The sequence below is a fragment of the Macaca nemestrina genome, chromosome 2 (assembly GCF_043159975.1).
Source record: "Macaca nemestrina isolate mMacNem1 chromosome 2, mMacNem.hap1, whole genome shotgun sequence".
Lineage (NCBI taxonomy): Eukaryota > Metazoa > Chordata > Mammalia > Primates > Cercopithecidae > Macaca > Macaca nemestrina.
In genome coordinates this window covers 45,967,846-45,985,145 of record NC_092126.1, presented here as the reverse complement: position 1 = coordinate 45,985,145, position 17,300 = coordinate 45,967,846, and the positions used below count along the sequence as shown (strand labels likewise).

The window sequence follows — 17,300 nt, the reverse complement described above, 5'->3', positions numbered from 1 at the left end:
GCAATTTGGACATAAGGGGTCGCCTCATGACCCCTCAGGTCTCCTTTCTCTCTTCTTCTCAGGCATAGCACCCACGCATGAGTCCCCCTAAGATAAACCATTCTCTTTGTTGAGACAGCTCAGCGGCAGTGCTGGGAGTGGGTTTGCTGAGCCCATCTGATGGCCATCACAGCCTGCTGTGGGTTTCTTCACCTACCCCTATGGCTCTGCTGCCACCACTGCAGCCTGTGTCCATGTGGGTGGCAGTTTATTCTGACCTAGTCATCAAAATAAGCCCATCCTTTTCTAATTCAGTCACCATGGGTCTATTCAATTTTGTATAGCCCTTTTATCATTTCAGTGGGATTCTCAAAGGAAAGGAGGATGGCGTGTGTATGTTTCAAACAGTAATCTTTGTTTTTCATTTACCAATAGGACGCATTTCAGCAGTGTTTAATTTTTATGAGTATAAAATAATACATGCTTGTTAACTAAAATGAGAAAGTTAGAAAATTATTTTAAAAAATAAAATTCACCTGAAGTCCTTTCACACAGAAATAATTATTGTTAACACTTGAGTACATTTTTCTAAAGCCATTTTTTTATTGGCAATCAGCTTTTTATAAGATTCAGACATTCTATTTTTTTAACTTAAAAATAGTATGATCACTTTCTAATCTTATTAGCTATCTTGAGTTTGTTTTCAAGAACTGAATAGCAAAATAATGTAAAAATTATTTATTTAAATTTGTATTAAAGCATATTAGACTAGAATAATTTTTATAATATATAAGTTATATGTAATTTATATATTATATATAATATATAAGTTATATGTAATTTATATATTATATATATTTAAAATTATAAAATAAATTTTAATTCAAAATTATTTACATTTGTATTAAAGCATATTAGACTAGAATAATTTTAGACTATTATAAATGATACTGTGATTATTTTATTCAAGTAAAATTTTTGTATCTCTAATTTCTTTCTTAGGATAGATTCTTAAAAACGGAATTAGGAAGTCAAAGGGTAGAATATGTTTTAAAGTTCAAAATACATTTTGCCAAATTGCTTTCCAGTAAGGTTGAGTTAACTTAAACACCAGCAATGTAATCTATTCTCTCCTTGGTGGCTTTCCAATTGGTTTCTTATTAGTCCAGGATAATTGCATGCTTTTGAGGATGCCTAACAATTTTCTAAAACTTTGTCCTGATTCCAGAAGCTCATTTTTTCTGGGTCTGAGGAAGATGTTCCTTTTTCCTCATTCAGTAAAACATCTTGATAAGCTTTGTGCTAATTTTCTTGTCTTTGCTAGTATTTGACTATAGAGAAATCTTTCCAGACTCAATATTTGCCAATGGACAGGTGTGTGGATTGCCCCTGGCTCCCCTCAATGCCCATCTGGTTGTTCATCACATTCTTTCCTTGGAGCCATAGCTAGCAGGTCAATTTGCAACATTTATTACCCAGGGCCCAGGATCTAGCAAACATTCATCTTTCAAGCTATGCCCTATTTGCACAGAATTTTCTGCTGTACTTACCACTTAGTTTCCAGGCTCTCTGGCCAATGGAGCACATTCTACTCCTGGGATCTCCACCCATGGCTACCACTTTATTAATGGGACATTTCGTCCCACAGGATGCAATATGTCTTTGAAAATGCCATCCTCCATCCCCCATTCTTTCCTACATGTATTCAGCAAATATTAATTAAGCTTCTACTGTGTGCCAGCTAATGAATAAAGCATAGAACAAAAGACAGAAATAAAACATAGAAATCCCTGCCTTTCTGTGGCTGACACTATGTCCGTAATTCACCTTGCACTCCTGCCCTATGACGTGTTGTCAAAGGTTTTTTTGAGGCCGGGCGCGGTGGCTCAAGCCTGTAATCCCAGCACTTTGGGAGGCCGAGACGGGCGGATCACTAGGTCAGGAGATCGAGACCATCCTGGCTAACACGGTGAAACCCCGTCTCTACTAAAAAATACAAAAAAAAACTAGCCGGGCGAGGTGGCGGGCGCCTGTAGTCCCAGCTACTCAGGAGGCTGAGACAGGAGAATGGCCCGAACCCGGGAGGCGGAGCTTGCAGTGAGCTGAGATCCGGCCACTGCACTCCAGCCTGGGCGACAGAGCGAGACTCCGTCTCAAAAAAAAAAAAAAAAAAAAAAAAGGTTTTTTTGGTTGATAAAGCCCATATTCTTTAAATTGGGGCAGACAGTGGGGTTATGAACAAAGTATGTTTCTGCCATCTTTAGACAAACAAGAATGCTCTATTTTCGTGGTTGCTTTTCTCAAAATAACCATTGTCAGCATTATGAGTATTGAAAACTCCTGTGATATTCTATACAAGCTTGTCCATTGCATAGTGTTTTCAGTAGTGTTGGAATTGTTTGCCTTTTCTGGGCCTTGAAAAGGATTTTAGTAGGAAGTTAGCAGGAACGCCATTAGGGAATGCTAACTGGAAACCATTTCAAACAGTGATACAAGGCATTTGCAAAAAACAACTTGCCCTGTTTTATTTTTTCAAGGTTAACTTTAAGGCAATGGTTTTCAGAGAGAAAATTGTTCTACTGGCAACAAAGAAAACACAAGACTATAGGAGTAAATGTATTTTGTAAAATTAATGATATAATAGTATTTTTTTGATGTTTTGTGTTTTACTTAATATTTTTGCTTCCAGTTCTCAACACAAACATTTAGGAATTTTTTTCAGTCACTGAGCCAAATTCTGAGTCTGTGTAACCCAGTTGGGCACCAAGGTGAAATGGAAATCTGGCCTGTGTTTACGTCTTCATAATTAATTTCTCATTGGGTTGTGCAGTGCATCTCATAGCTCCCAATGCATGCTGTAAAAATAAATAACAACATTATAACTTGGGCTTCCTCCAGGTATATTTGCAATAGATGAGGCTTAGAGGGGGATAAGGTGGTAGTTTCAAGTATGTGGTGCATGTCACAGGGAAACGGGAAGGCAGAATATTGATCATGACTTTCAACACATGTGTCTCTGGGAATCATTTTGTCACACACATAACCCTCTTCTAAACATGCATGTGAGTACATACACATATGATTGTGTGCACACATGTGAGCACATGTGTGCATGCACACACACACACACATACACACCTACCTTATATCTCAGTCATATTGAAGCACTTTAATTTCCCCCAAACGTGCCACACCACCTATTTCTTCTTCCATGCCTCACACTAAGAGTCACTCATCTCTCCTGAGAACCTTTCACCCATTAGCAGCCTCCTGCCCCAGCTAAGGTACTTTCCTGCTTTGTACTCCCATGCCATTCCCACATTTCCTGTCCTGATAGATTACATCCCCCAGGAGTTCACTAATGGATCTGAATGACAACTTTCCACCTTAGACTGTGAGACTCCTGAGGGTAAAAGTGAGGTCTCGACTTCTTCCTTCTGTCTCTCAGCTGTTAGCACAGTGCCTGGCACCCAGTAGGCATTCAGGGCCTTTGGGAGCTGCTCATCAATCATCCTGAAGTGCCCTAACCCATTCACCTTCCCGCTCTGCTGGGCAACAGGTTCCAACTTTTTCTCGTCAAGGCCCCATCACCCCTTCCCCAGCCTTCTCTTTAAGCAGATCATCTTTCCAATTCATAAGAGAATAGAAACAGTCAGAAGATAACTTCCACAAGGTCCCCAGTGTATCTACCTCCTGCATCAGTGCCCTTAAACTCCACCTTCCACCATATTACAACCGACAAACTGGCCTCACTCCAGTGAGGGCCCGCCCTTCTACTGGCCTGTTAATCACATCCTCTCTACTTAGTGGAGACATTACTCCCATATTTGTCTCTTTTTTCCCTCACATCATTATTTTGTCCTTTTCACTGAATAATTTAAAAACCCAGATTAATTACTTTTATTTTTTTAAATAAAACATTTCTCTCTAGCTACAGCCCCATTCTCTGCTGTCCTTTGCAGCAAAATCCTTCAAAAGAGTTCTAACTTGTAGTGTCTACCAATCCTTTCTTCTCACTCTTTCTTAAACTTATTCTGAGTAGTCTGTAGCCCCATCATTCCACCAAAGCTGTTCTTGTTTGTCTTGATACTCCCCTCAGTGTTGCTAAGTCCAATGGTCAAACTTTACTTTGCATTTCATTGGACAATCAAAAACTTTTAACATAATTGATCTTACTCGAAACACTTTCTTCACTTGGATGCTAAGACACACTCCACCTAATGAATCTCATACCTCCCTGGCCACCTATTGGCTAGTGTATATGCCAGTTTTTGCTGCAGGAACTAGTCCTAATATCACAGTGGTTTACAACCACAAAGATCAGTGTTTCGTTCAAATTCCATAAGTATGGTGTCAGCTAGAGATCTGCTTGAGTCTGCTGGGCTCATCTGCAGCTGAGCTCGGCTTGACTGTGTTTGGAGCTCTGTGCCATCTGTTTTCTCATTCTTAGACCCAGGCTAAAGGCGCAGCCCCATCTGGAGCATGCTATTCTCTTGTAGAAGAAGAAAGGAGCAAAAAGGTTGAAACTTCCAAAGTTTCCAAGAGCTTCTGCTGGGACATGTCATGTATCATGTCTATTCACATTCCCTTGGTCAAAGTAAACCTGTGAATCACATCTCCTATGAGAAAGGGGTAATAAGTTGTTTGTCTTCATCTTAAGCCCATGAGATACGGCTTCAGTGAGACCATTGACGAGTTTAATGCATGTCCTCAAAGGACTGGGGAACCCAGTGATATACTCACTGTCTGACTCACATCTGAGAAATCTCAAGTGTCAAAAGCTAGCTGAAGTGGTCTACAACAGCAGAGTGAGAGCCACAGCTTGAGAAGTTGCTACGTTCCCACCAAGAATATATCTAAAGAGTGTGTTTCCTATTGATTGACCTGTGTGATGTAATGGAGAGAGCCTCTGTGGAGGTGGCTGAGATTCTGACCTAGAATGCTACCTGGAGGGGTGAGAAGACCGCAGCAGAAGAAAACCGGGGCTATGCAGTTAGAGGTTCGGGGGCCAAGGCAGTGGTGGATGGGACACACAGTCCATATCAGGAAACCGCAGATCAGAGGGCCCAGGGGTAGTTGGGCCCCTGAAGAGACCTCACACATGCCCACATGGGCCAGCTTCCAACATCTACCACAGCCAAAGGGAGATATGCCACAGTCATGCCAATCGAATGAAACCTTTTTTTCCCATTTACCTCTTCCTTTTCCTCTGTCCCCTCACCTTGGAGAAGTCAAGCTAGCAAGCAGGAACGGGGTAAGGAAGAGAAGGAAAGTAAGAAGATTGCCCCTTCACCCCTGGCAGCAGGCCCAAGCTGATGGGGGAGGAAGACTCCCTCCAACTGAAATTTAGGGATTGTTACTACTACATATTACTAAGCTGAGACTATTTATGTGATTAGAAGTAACCAGAGGACTTAAAAATAAACTATCTGAGAGTAATAAAAAGTCAAGGACCCCGTGCCTCAGTCTGAAAAAGCAGGTATGCCTGAGTGTTTTGGGGAAAAGTGGGGCATGATAAAGTTATTTCTTTTGCACTCCACGAACCACATTTGTTCCAAGTGGCCTAGGCTTCTGGGTCATTATCTGAACTGGTTGCATCTCCCTGGGCTTCGTGATAGTAAGAGGTTGAATTTCAACTTTGTGGAAACCTGGCAACTTCATTGACATCTTCGACTATGAGAATATGGGAGGCTAGAATCTTAGTTTACAATTGGCTGGCCTCACATTTGACCCTGTTTACGTAAAGGAAATCTAGGCATCTGGCCAATTTAGGACCAAACAATTTCGTAGCTGGGGTGTTGAGCTTCATTTCCTTCTTCATTTATAAATGCAGCTGAAGCTGATTCCAAAGCATTTTTAGGAAGTCAGTAAAAACATTTAGGCGTCATTACTACTGTTTTATTAAATTGCATCTATTGTTTTGACCTTGCTTGTGCTTAAATACGGAAATAAAAATCTGGGTGTGGCCGTGGGGGAGTGAAAGGGTGTTAAGTCATTACACCACCTACTTATCCAGTCAGGAAACCCCAAGCCACGGGTCCATTTCCTGCTTTAGTAAGCCAAGGAATGCAATCATGTCGTGTATGTGACTAAGGGTAACATGACTCAGGTTAAGAACTAGGTCTATGGAATTTGTTTCCCAGCCAAGAAAGCTACAATTCAATTGCTACTAGAGTTAAGTGGAAAATATATACTTTTGCCTTCATTAGAGCTATTGTTACTTTTAAAGAATTGTTGGGAACATACGATCAAACTTAAACATGATAGCATACATTCTAGTTATTGGGAATTAGGACAGCCCTTGGGAATATTGCCTTTTATTCCCAGCTCGACATATGCTTTGTATTGGACCTTAGACATCATACCTCTGTACTTACACATGAAAGAGAGACTATTGCTAGTCAATACTCAATCCCAGGCAAATTAAAAATGTTCATTCAAACACAGGGTAGACTAATATGATCCCTTACCTGGATTTATTTGTGGATTTATTTGTTTATCTAGTTCTTCATTTCTTAAAATGGTACCCTTCATTTCTTAAAATGGTACCCTTCACAGAAGCACTTCAGGGTACAAGCAGCACATTAAAATAGTAATTAAAATAGATAAAACCTTACAAAACAGCAATTAAAGGAGCAGCAAATGAGATTACGTCTTAAAACACTATTATGCTGAAAACCTTTAGAAAAAGAAAAACTGTTCACCTTATCAGTATAGCAGGCATGTGGGCGAGGAGTGGGAGAGCCTTTGTTGTGGCTTTGAGAAGTCACAAATGGAAAACATGTGGTGAGACCAATGGTTTTAAACCTTTCCTCTCAATGTAATTTTGTATCTCAAATGTAATATTCTGGCCCCCAGCCCCTACCCCCCAAGCTCTAATCTGTTCACCTCCAGGGGTGGCTTGTTTTATACCATACCTTAATGGGTCTCTTTAGCCAGAGCAGGCTACAGAGGATTCAAAAGCCTCTTTCTTTCCCAGAGGCTGTAAATGGAGCCCTTAGTCATACTTTATGTAGCTCAAATGGCAGTTGATCATGCTTAAGTATTAGAAACAATCAAAGGACCATAACCTCAGAGAACATTCTTCCAACTTAGTAGGAAAATCTTTGTCATTCATCCCTAGCTCCCACCCCACCGGGCCCCATGGGCTGGCAGTTTTCTTGCACAACATCATGTCCTCTCCCGTCTTGTTTTATGCCTAAGCAAGCCTCTGTTAGTCTCAACTAACTGAACTCACCCGTCCCATTTCAGTTTCTAGTGCTAATAACACTTACTTGCAACATGTGAGTTTATTTATTTATTTATTGAGATGGAGTTTCACTCTGTCACCCAGGCTGGAGTGCAGTAGCACAATCTCGGCTCACTGCAACCTCTGCCTCCCGGGTTCAAGCACTTCTCCCTCCCTTAGCCTCCCAAGTAGCTGGGATTATAGGCGCCCACTATCACACCCGGCTAATTTTTATATTTTTAGTAGAGGCGGAGTTTCCCCATGTTGGCCAGGCTGGTCTTGAACTCCTGACCTCAGGTGATCCACCCACCTCAGCCTCCTGAACTGCTGGGATTACAGGCATGAGCCACCATGCCCAGCCCATGTGAGTTTAAAGTTAGAATTTGCATAGGTAGCAAGCAATTTACAAAAGCCAACGATGCTATAATTGTCCAGTTTTTTAATATGCGAGAGCTTGGTGAGCATTCTGAACCTGGGAACTGAAAATATATTGTCTGTTTTATCGACATGAGGGCATATCTCCACTGAGATGTTGCTCTGTAACAGTATATGAGTCTTTTCAGAAACTGTTTTGTAGGAAGCCCATCTTGTTTGTATAAAATTGTTACTTTATACTCATTTTGCTCTACATTGATCGTAAAAGGTGGAGCTCCCATGTGCAGGCACCTTCCTCAGCAACCTATCTCCCTCTCCCATTTCATTAAGACCAAACCACCCAGAATGGTTGGATCAACGAGTGGGTGGGTGGATGGATGGGTAGTTAGGGGAGGGGTGGTTGGGCTGATGGGTGGGTGGAAGGATGAATGGGTAATAAGAATATGGGTGGTCAGGTGGGTAGAAGGATGGATGGGTAATTAGGGGATGGATGGTTAAGTGGGTAGGTGGCTGGATGGATGGATAAGTAGAGATGGATGGATGGATGGATGGATGGATGGATGGATGGATGGATGGATGGATGGATGGATGGATGGATGAGTAAATGACACACTGCCTAGAGGATATTTTAAAGGACACTTTACATATGGCCAAATTAATAGTACAGGGCAGAGTTGGGGAACTCTGCGAGAAGGGCCCACAAGGAGGCTGGCATAGAAAACAGAAACCACAGCCCATCCAGAGCACACATTGATCACTTCAATGTAACTCTGCATTGAAAGATAACAAGGTTTTCTTCTGGAAAAAAAAAAAGTGCAGATACTGGCTCATGTGAAATTAGCAATCACAGTCTTAGGTTGTCCTAAATGCTTGAAGGATGCGCTTGTTTAACTGCCAAGATGCCTTTGACTAACTCTTGGGTTCTTGATAAAAGTAGAGAGACGAATGGCTAGTAAGAAAGTGACTATAAGTACATGCTAAGGTATCTGATGAAGTAGGAATATTAGTTTGTGTTAAAAGTGTTTATCTGAGGTTTTCTGTGAGGATCCCACCTTATTCATAAGTACACTTCCCGCCCACCCTGGCATAGCTTCACAGCCTTTTTCACATGGCCTGAAATGCCCTTTAAAGCTCCAAAGAGTACCTAGAATATCTGTTAAGCAGATATTCTACCACAAAGTAGAGGAAGGAGTTGAGGAGTCGAGAGGAATTCTAGCTCATTCTATTTACTCATGAATACTCATGAGATTCTCAGTTACTGTTTACCACTTTGACAAACAAAAAGTAGGGCCCTGAGAAAATGCAGCTTAGGATGGGTAAGTTTTGATGAAAGGGAGGAAGGGTGGAAAGGTGAGAATGATAAAAGAAAAAAACTGGGTTAACAAGAATATATCAGCACAGTAAGATCCTGGAGGAGGGTAAGCCTGTCTGAAAGGGCACAGCGCAGAAAATGAACAAACTTCCTGGTGTCACAAAAGAAAGTTGGCCTCAAGTCAGTAAATAGAATTCTCAAGAACAGCATCTTTAAGTCTGTAGTTCTAGACCAAGCTCTGTAGAATAACAACGCCCCCAAAGTTATGTCAGGCTAGCTTTAAAGCCTCTTATCCATGAACATATTTAAACAGCTTCAGTTTTACCAACAAAGCTCCTTTGAGGGGTACACTGTTCAACTGGCTTTCTACCACCAAGCTGTTATCATTTTGGAATTTCACATCAAAGAGAGTATCACTACATTCAGTAAAGACCTGCATCGGTAAGCACAGGCTTGCCGTGGCCCTTGGCTAACACCGACAGGTTCCTACAGCTCGTTTCCTATACAGCTTCATTCACCCGGTGGGATACCCTGTGGAACATGAAGAGCATCATGAGCCTTGTGGGCTTTGAGAGCAAAGACCCGGAGGCACCTCACTCTGGATTACCTGTATCTCTTCTCTGCCTTGTGAAGTCACGGAGCCTTCACATATGCGACTTGTCCCCCCAGTTAGGGGCCAAACTCCTTGAACCACGTTAGTCTTCCCTGTATCCCCCACTCTCCTCATTCTCCAGAGCACCTAGCAAATAGGGTATGTCCCCTTACTCTGCCAATGATAAGCAAAAGGGAAACCTCCCAGAACTCAAGCAGCATTAGCACAGTGGAGATTAAAGATATCATTCAAATGCCTTAAAGGACTTTGTTGAATTCCCACAGGAAACATTATAAATTGCTGTGTTTTCAGCACTTGTAAAATCCCTAGGTGGGTCTCCCTGCAGAAGAGAGTGGCAAACAAAAGTCACATACATTCCTAGCCACCATCAGCATATGTTCCTTGTGTTTTCTGCACCATTCACTCCTTCTTAACTGTCCCTTACCTGCTGTAAGCACAGTTTGAATGTGGCTTAAGTGAGCATGAAAACAATGTAGTATGCATTGGTTAATTCTGCTGCTCTGGAAAACCAACAATGTCAGAGACAGGCTGAATTCAGCACCAGGGCAGTCTCTGAACTCCTGAAGCAATAAAACTGCTGAGGGCTTTATTTTAAGGCCCAGAGGTTAGTACCTGAGCTTTAGAAGGGCCACCTCCACCTCTGACGTGACTAACTTCCGCTTTATCCTCATGGCCACACATTCCACTGAACCACCTCCCAGAGCCCTTAAGAGGCTATTCCAGCCTCCTCTCAGAGCCCAGGTCCTTGTGTTCTTTGCATGTCTCTTTTCATTCATCAGGTGCTCTGGAGAATGAGGGGAGTTGGGGATACAGGGAAGAATGACATGATCCTAGGAGTCTGGCCCCTCACTGAAGGGATAAGTCACATGTGTGAAGGCTCTGTGACTTCTCAAGCCACGTGTGACAGGTAACCCACAGCAAGGTGCCTCCAGGTCTTTGCTCCCAAAGCTCCCATGGCTCAGGATGCTCTTCTTGTCCCACTTCTTCATCTTACCCTGCCTTCTACCCGGTGCTCAGTGTGGTGACTTCTCCTCCATGGTCTTTTCCTCTTCCCTCTGAGAACTGAGCCCTTGCTCCCTGTGCCCCACTGAACTCTGAAAGTACAGTGAGCTGAGCCAGAGGCAGCATGGGCTCAAGGCTAAGAAGATGGGCTCAGAGGCAGTCTAACCACCAAAGTGCTAATCCTGGGTCCTCCCCTTCTTAGCTGTGTGACTTCAGGCAAGTTAGTTCACCTTTCTGCACATCTGCTTCATCATCTTCAAAATGAGGGCAATAGCATCTACTGCACATGGTCACTGAGGCTGTCACTCTTGGTAAGCTGTATGATTCTCCAGGGTACAGACACTGCTCATTTATAACCCCGTCACCTGCAGCTGGGCATGAAGTAGACAAACATACAAGTTTCATGCTGAAGAATTAAAGAAATGAATACATGACCAAATCAACAAATGAACAGACCTTAGTAAGAACACGGGATATTATTGCAGCAAAAGCCCTGGGCTCTTCGATCCATGAAGACCCTGAGTCCTGTTGGGCACTGACATGCCTGGAGTTCGTGGGGTGTGGCTCTGGAGGCAGCATACGCAGCTGAGGTCTCCTGGGTCAGTCGCTGGCAACTCGGGTCCACTCCCCACTCAACAACCATGTGGCTTCAGCAATCCCCAAACTTGGTTTCCTTTGCTGCCAAAGCAGGCGCTGGATGGAGCAGAGAGCCCCACACCTTGTTGGTCTTTCCAGACTGAGAGCTTTGCAAAGTAGAATATTCTGACTCTGCCCTGGGACACTCTGATTCCACTGTCTGGGATGGGATAGGGCTTCTGTGTTTTTAAAAACCTCCCCAGATGGTGGTGAATCTCAGGCACAGGTTTGGGAATGACTGGACTAGATTTCTCAGGCTGGAATAGGGAGAAGGCTTCCCCCACACTCCTCTTCCAGCTTCCATCACACACACACACACACACACACACACACACACACACACACACACAGACACACCAGGGAGATCCTTGATGGAACCTGTCTCCACACTGTTCCTTAAACACAGAACTTTGGGCACTGCCAACTTCCACACAAGCCTCTGTTGCTCTGTAAGGGGAGTGGAGAGTTGAGGCCCCCGTTCTGAGACTGAGCTCCTCGCCGCCTCCCCTACCAACCGCCCTGACACACACGATGTACAATAGGATGAACTACCACCTGCGATTGATCCATGCTAGTTATAAACTGTTATGGACCTGGTTAATTGTTTTGCCTGTATAAGCACATTTTGTTTCATCCATTTTTCAAGCTGAAGGAAGGTTGTTTTATAAAAGGGGATTTAATTAAATGTTTTGTCCCAGCCTGGCCTTTCCTTTCTGCATCTGCATTATGCTTGTGTCATATTTTCCCTGGAGGGCAGGAAAACAATTTAGCAAAAATGAAGGATTCATTGATTTACTATTGAAAAAGGAAATGCCAAGCTAACAACTCCCCTCTATAATTTTCTAGTGACCGTAAGAGAGAGCCTAGCCATTTAACTTAAAGACAGTGTGTTTCCTGGTGCACCTGGCTCTATCTTTCTATACCATTCATGCTGTTAAGTTTATAGTCTTGCTCTTGATTGAAATCATTTCATGAACACTCATAAGTGCTATTTTTCTGCTCTGAACAAAATAGATGTTCCTGGGTAACTAAGGTCTTTAATTGTTTCTACTGCCAGTTTAGTGACTGGGGGTGGGGAATTATTCTTTCTCCAAGACCCTAACAGTGGGATCATCACGTGTCTCCCATCATTTAGCTGTAGCTATCCCCCTGCGTATAGAATTTAAGTTGACCTACTTTCCTGCCTGTTGAGTGGCCTCGGGCCTCAAATGTTCTTCTAGTAGATATCAGCTGTTTTCTGGGCTAAAGTCTTAGATCTTTAGGGCAATACAGTATCGTGCCTCAAAGAAAGCAAGATGTAGTAAAAATCTGAGGGAGCTGGGTATGACAAGGCCCTTGCCAGGCGCCACTTCCTCCAGCCATCCTGTGTCCACTGACGACTGTTGTGGGATCTGAGCTTGTCTGATCAAGGACCAGGGATGTTCTGGGAGCAACCTTCTTTCTGAGGTGTGGGGGGACGGGCTTGCAAGCGAACAGAGGAAGGAATGTGGGACTAGGAATCAAGAAAATACAATTTGCCACAGGAGCACTGTATCTTTGGGCCAATCGTGTCACTTCTAGAAGCTTCAGTGTCTCTTCCAGCACTGTCTATGATTCTTTCAAAATGTATAGAGCCCCTGCTATGTGGCTGCCACTGTGGTTGGGACAATAGTGGGGAACTCAAGTAGACCTAGTCCTGCTGACATGAAGGGCCAAGTCTGGTGGGGGAAATAGGTTGAATCAACTCTTCACAAAAATATGAGATGTTAATACTCTAATATGAGCTTTACATGAATGGTGCATAATGGTTTGAGATGCAACAGGGAAATCTAGCTCAATGCCTGATTGTACACGATCCAGGGAGTGAGGGAAGGCCTTGAGAACAAAGTGACTTCTGAGTGGACACATCAAGAAAAGTAAGAGTTAACTCAGAGGAGGAGGGCTTCAGGAAGACCCCGCCCAGATAGAGTGGCAATGCTGACGAAGACACAGCCGACTCATCCCAGCTGAGGACGCTCATTTCCCTGTGATGAGCATTTGCCTTCTCTCTTGTTGGTCCATTAGGAAACACACCAGGTAACCTTTAGATTAGAGCTGGCTAGCCAGAATGCATTTATACCTAATTAGCCACAAATTACAGTCCATAACAAGGCAATGTTTTATTTTGCTGTATTATACCAAAATCCAGGACAGCCTCACTTTCACAGTTTCTTCTTCTATCTGTACCAGGAAGAAAGCAAGACTTTGCCTCTGATCTGATTTTCACAAATCATCTGACTGAATTGGAAGGGACTCGTTAGAACAGAACAGTAACTCACCGATCAGTTTCTGATGGACTAAACAAGATCTGGCTGAGGCTGTTTTGCAATTATAGCACTTTCCAGCTAAAGGCCTCAAAATGCTTTGTGAACAGTGATGAGCAACAGGGCCTCCTAGTGCTAATACTAAGTGCTCTCATAATAAATTTTCACCGGCGACCGTCTGGCTCATTAGCCTGCTGGGGCAGGAGAGGGGGCATGCCTGTGGGAAGAAGGCCATGTGGTGATCCTGCCAGCAGTAGGACTGGACCAATGCCTGGTGCTCACAAGACGAGGTTGCATGTGGAAGTCTCGTGGAGGCTCGAACCCACTTCTCCCTGTGCCAGCGGGCACCCCCAGCCCTGGTGTCTGGACAGGTATTGTGAGGGCTGATTTGATGGAACTCGGAGCAAGGGAAGAGCAGAAGGGCAGAAGGAAAGGCCTGACCTGAGGATGAGGAAGGGCAGAGAAACATGGGTTGGACCCATGGGACTGGTTAGATAAAAAAGCTGGGTAAAGGATTGTTGTGTCGGTAATTTTTCTTTCTACATGGTTTCTCCCAGTTCTGTCATTGGCCCAGCCAGACTCTGCAGGGAGGGTAGCAATCCTGTTTTGTGTGTAACTGTTAACCCTCCAGGTGTATTACTGAGTTGGCAGAGCAGATGGAGAGGAGGACACTTATGTACTATTTCAGACTGTGTGGCACTAAGCTAGGGGGCTTTGGGGACAGGTCTCAGTGGGGCTTCCTATCACCCCACAAATCCTTCCACTGAACTGGCTGCTTCTGAAACCCACCCCAAGCATACTCTCCTCTCATTCCAAAGCCCCATGTCACCCAAAAAATTTGATCTCATTGATTCATACCTTCGAGATAATGTAGGGAAAGTCTAATGTGTCAGGCAATATGTTGGATTCAAGGTGAAGACATTTTTCCTTGCTCCCACTTTTCTGCGTTTCCCTATTTTCTGTAATGAGTCAGTAATTTTTTGAACAGTAAAGTTTGCCATAGAACTATATCTGAAAGTGAAAATATGTAAGCCACATTTTAATAGTTTTGAAGAACTAAATTACTTTTCTTAAGTATTTAAAGCTTGTTTACTTGAAAACTTTGACTTTGTTACCTTCTTAAGAAACACAAAGCCATTGGACTCAAGGGCTCTCACAACCAACCGATGCCTTTCCTCCAACTCAGAGAATCAGGTGAATTGGGTTTATAGTACAAAAGAAACTTCTTTAAAAATCAAAACAAACCAGTCATGAGTTCTGGCCATAAGATGCTTACAGTATAGTCAGGTAGGAGGGAAAAGGCATCTGAAAATACAACTTTTTGTAATATAAAATATTACATGATATTTTATAAAATATACGACAAAATTGAGAAGGATAAATACTTTAAAAGAGGTCTTGATAAGGTCAAGGGATGCCAGCAGAAGCCATTTTCCCCCAGCTGACGGATGGAAACACTTGATGAGTGCGGGGCCTGAGAGCCCTGCCTGAAAGAAATCAGGGCCTGGGCTGCAGACAAGAGCGATTTAGGCAACCAGGGAATAGGTCAAAATGAGCAGTGGCAGGGAGGTCAGAAGGGGCTCGTGGGGTGGACCACATGAGCTTGGTTAGGATAAAGTACGGAAGGCATGAAGAGAAGGAGGTGAGGTCGAGAGAGCTGAATATGGAGAGGTCATGGAGGACGATGGGGACCAGGCTGAGGGATTTAGTTCCGCAGTCAAAGGAGCTATACCTGAATCAAACTGATCCGGCAGCAGAGGTTAGCATGGCCCAGGGTGGAAAGAGGCATTTATGGGACTGAACCCAAGTGAGATAAGATGACCTAGGGCAGTAGCTGTGAGATGGGGAGGATGGGCAGGAGATGTTTCAGAGGCAGCATAGGCAGATTCTGGAGAAATAAGGAGTGGAAAGGATTCTTTTTTTCCAGCCTGTGCCCTCAGACTGGCTGAAGCTGGCATGAAGGGGCTACGGTGGTTAGAAGTTGCCATTGAACACTGGAAAGGAAAATTACAGATTGCTCTTCCATGAGGACTTCTTCAGCCCAGAGGAACTGCATGAGTTGCCAGCATAATGAAATCTAAACAGGGAATTTTCAAATAAGCAAAAAGGATAACCCATGAGGTTTCTCTTTTTTTTTCCTTCTGCCCCTGTTTCTCTTTCAAGTTATTCATCACTAAATATCTACGAAGCAGTTACATTATGTAGGAAACCAAAGGAACACAATTTAACACCTAGTTTCTGTCATCGAATGATTTTCAATATATTTGCAGACAACTGTATTCACATGTCTGCATACCATCACACCCTTTAGTTCAAGAGCCACCTTGAGAGAGATGCTAGGACTTGAAATGAGCTGTAAACATTGCCTAAATTAAGGGAAATTTAGCGTATGGGGGGTATTACTATACAGTGCTACCATGTGCCATATACTTTACTTTTCATCTTATTGTGTCCATTTTAAAGATAAGGAAATTGAGACCCAGAGAGATGAAGTTAGGAACTAAGTGATGGAGCCAGGAAAGCCTCATCCAAAGCACAGCGCCCCCCTAGAGAGGTAGACAGTGAGAGGCAAGTCATCCTCAATGAAAACCTGGCATGCAAAGGTATGGAAGATATAGGTTATCTATACTTCAAAACCATCAGAATTCTAAAGGTTTCATATGCAGCTTCCCACTTACTTTCTAGTTGGTTCTAATAAAGTTTTCTGAGAGACTCCTTTCTGAGAGACTCTGCTGCTGTCAAGAATCTGCCTATTTCTTCAAGATTTGGAGCAGGGTAGGACAAGATGGAAACACAAGTAAATAGAACATAAGTTAATTGCTTTCTGGAGAATGTTTCAGAGTCAGTGTATTTCCCGTGGTGTTCTGTATGCCTGCCTCCTGGGCTTAAAGGGTTAAGAGAACACCCCCACCTTTTATAATATCACCAGATCTCGATTAATCTGGCAAACGCTATAAATCAAGAGACAGTGTGAAATTGAACACTAAATGTATTGGACGTTATTATAAAAAGAGAAATTGGATAATTTCTACTCATTTCTATCTGAAAATGAAAAACTGCCAGGGTAATGAATCTCCTTGATCTGTTGAAATGCTTATCAGTTACAAAGGACTTTTCCATTGAAGAGATAAGCAGAGTCAAAAAAAAAATTCACAATTTTTTGAATAAAATAAACAAATCTTCATGCTGTTTGTGGGATAAACTCCCCCAAAAGGACCCAGCAACCATCTCTTTTAAAAAGCTTCAAAGTCAATAGGATTTCTTATTGCCCTGAAACATTTCAGTAAACTAAAGAAATCTTTGTTACATGAACTGTCCACCCTTCCATGAAATCAAGAGCAAACTTATCAAGATTGATTCCTGTCATCAAGTGCAGTTAGATTTGCATAAAAGGGTTGGTTGGCCAAAAAGATATATCTAAATAACCTTTCATTGTTAAGGCTAACCTCCCTTTCAATGTTAAGTTCAAAGGAAGGAGAGTTCTTTGAAACACCACCAGGGCTGATTGGTGCTATTGATCTAATCAGAGCATGTTTTGAGCCAAAGGTAAGAAGTGCCTTCAGCTGGAATAAAATGCGGGCAAGAGGCCGGGTGCAGTGGTTCATGCCTGTAATCCCAGCGCTTTGGAAGGCCAAGGTGGGGGGATCATGAGGTCAGGAGATCAAGACCATCCTGGGTAACATGGTGAAACCCTATCTCTACTAAAAATACAAAAATTAGCCAGGTGTGGGGGTGTGTACCTGTAGTCCCAGCTACTTGGGAGTCTGAGGCAGGAGAATCGCTTGAACCTGGGAGGCGGAGGTTGCAGTAAGCCGAGATCGCACCACTGCACTCCAGCCTGGGCGACAGAGACTCCATCTCAAAAACATAATG

At 43.1% G+C, this 17,300-nt stretch overlaps 1 protein-coding gene across 1 annotated transcript in view; it reads left to right on the top strand.

Annotated features, from left to right (window-relative positions):
• The window catches only part of LOC105470011 (solute carrier family 9 member A9), a 593,531-nt gene that overhangs the window by 413,704 nt on the left and 162,527 nt on the right, over positions 1–17,300 (top strand). The window lies entirely within an intron of this gene.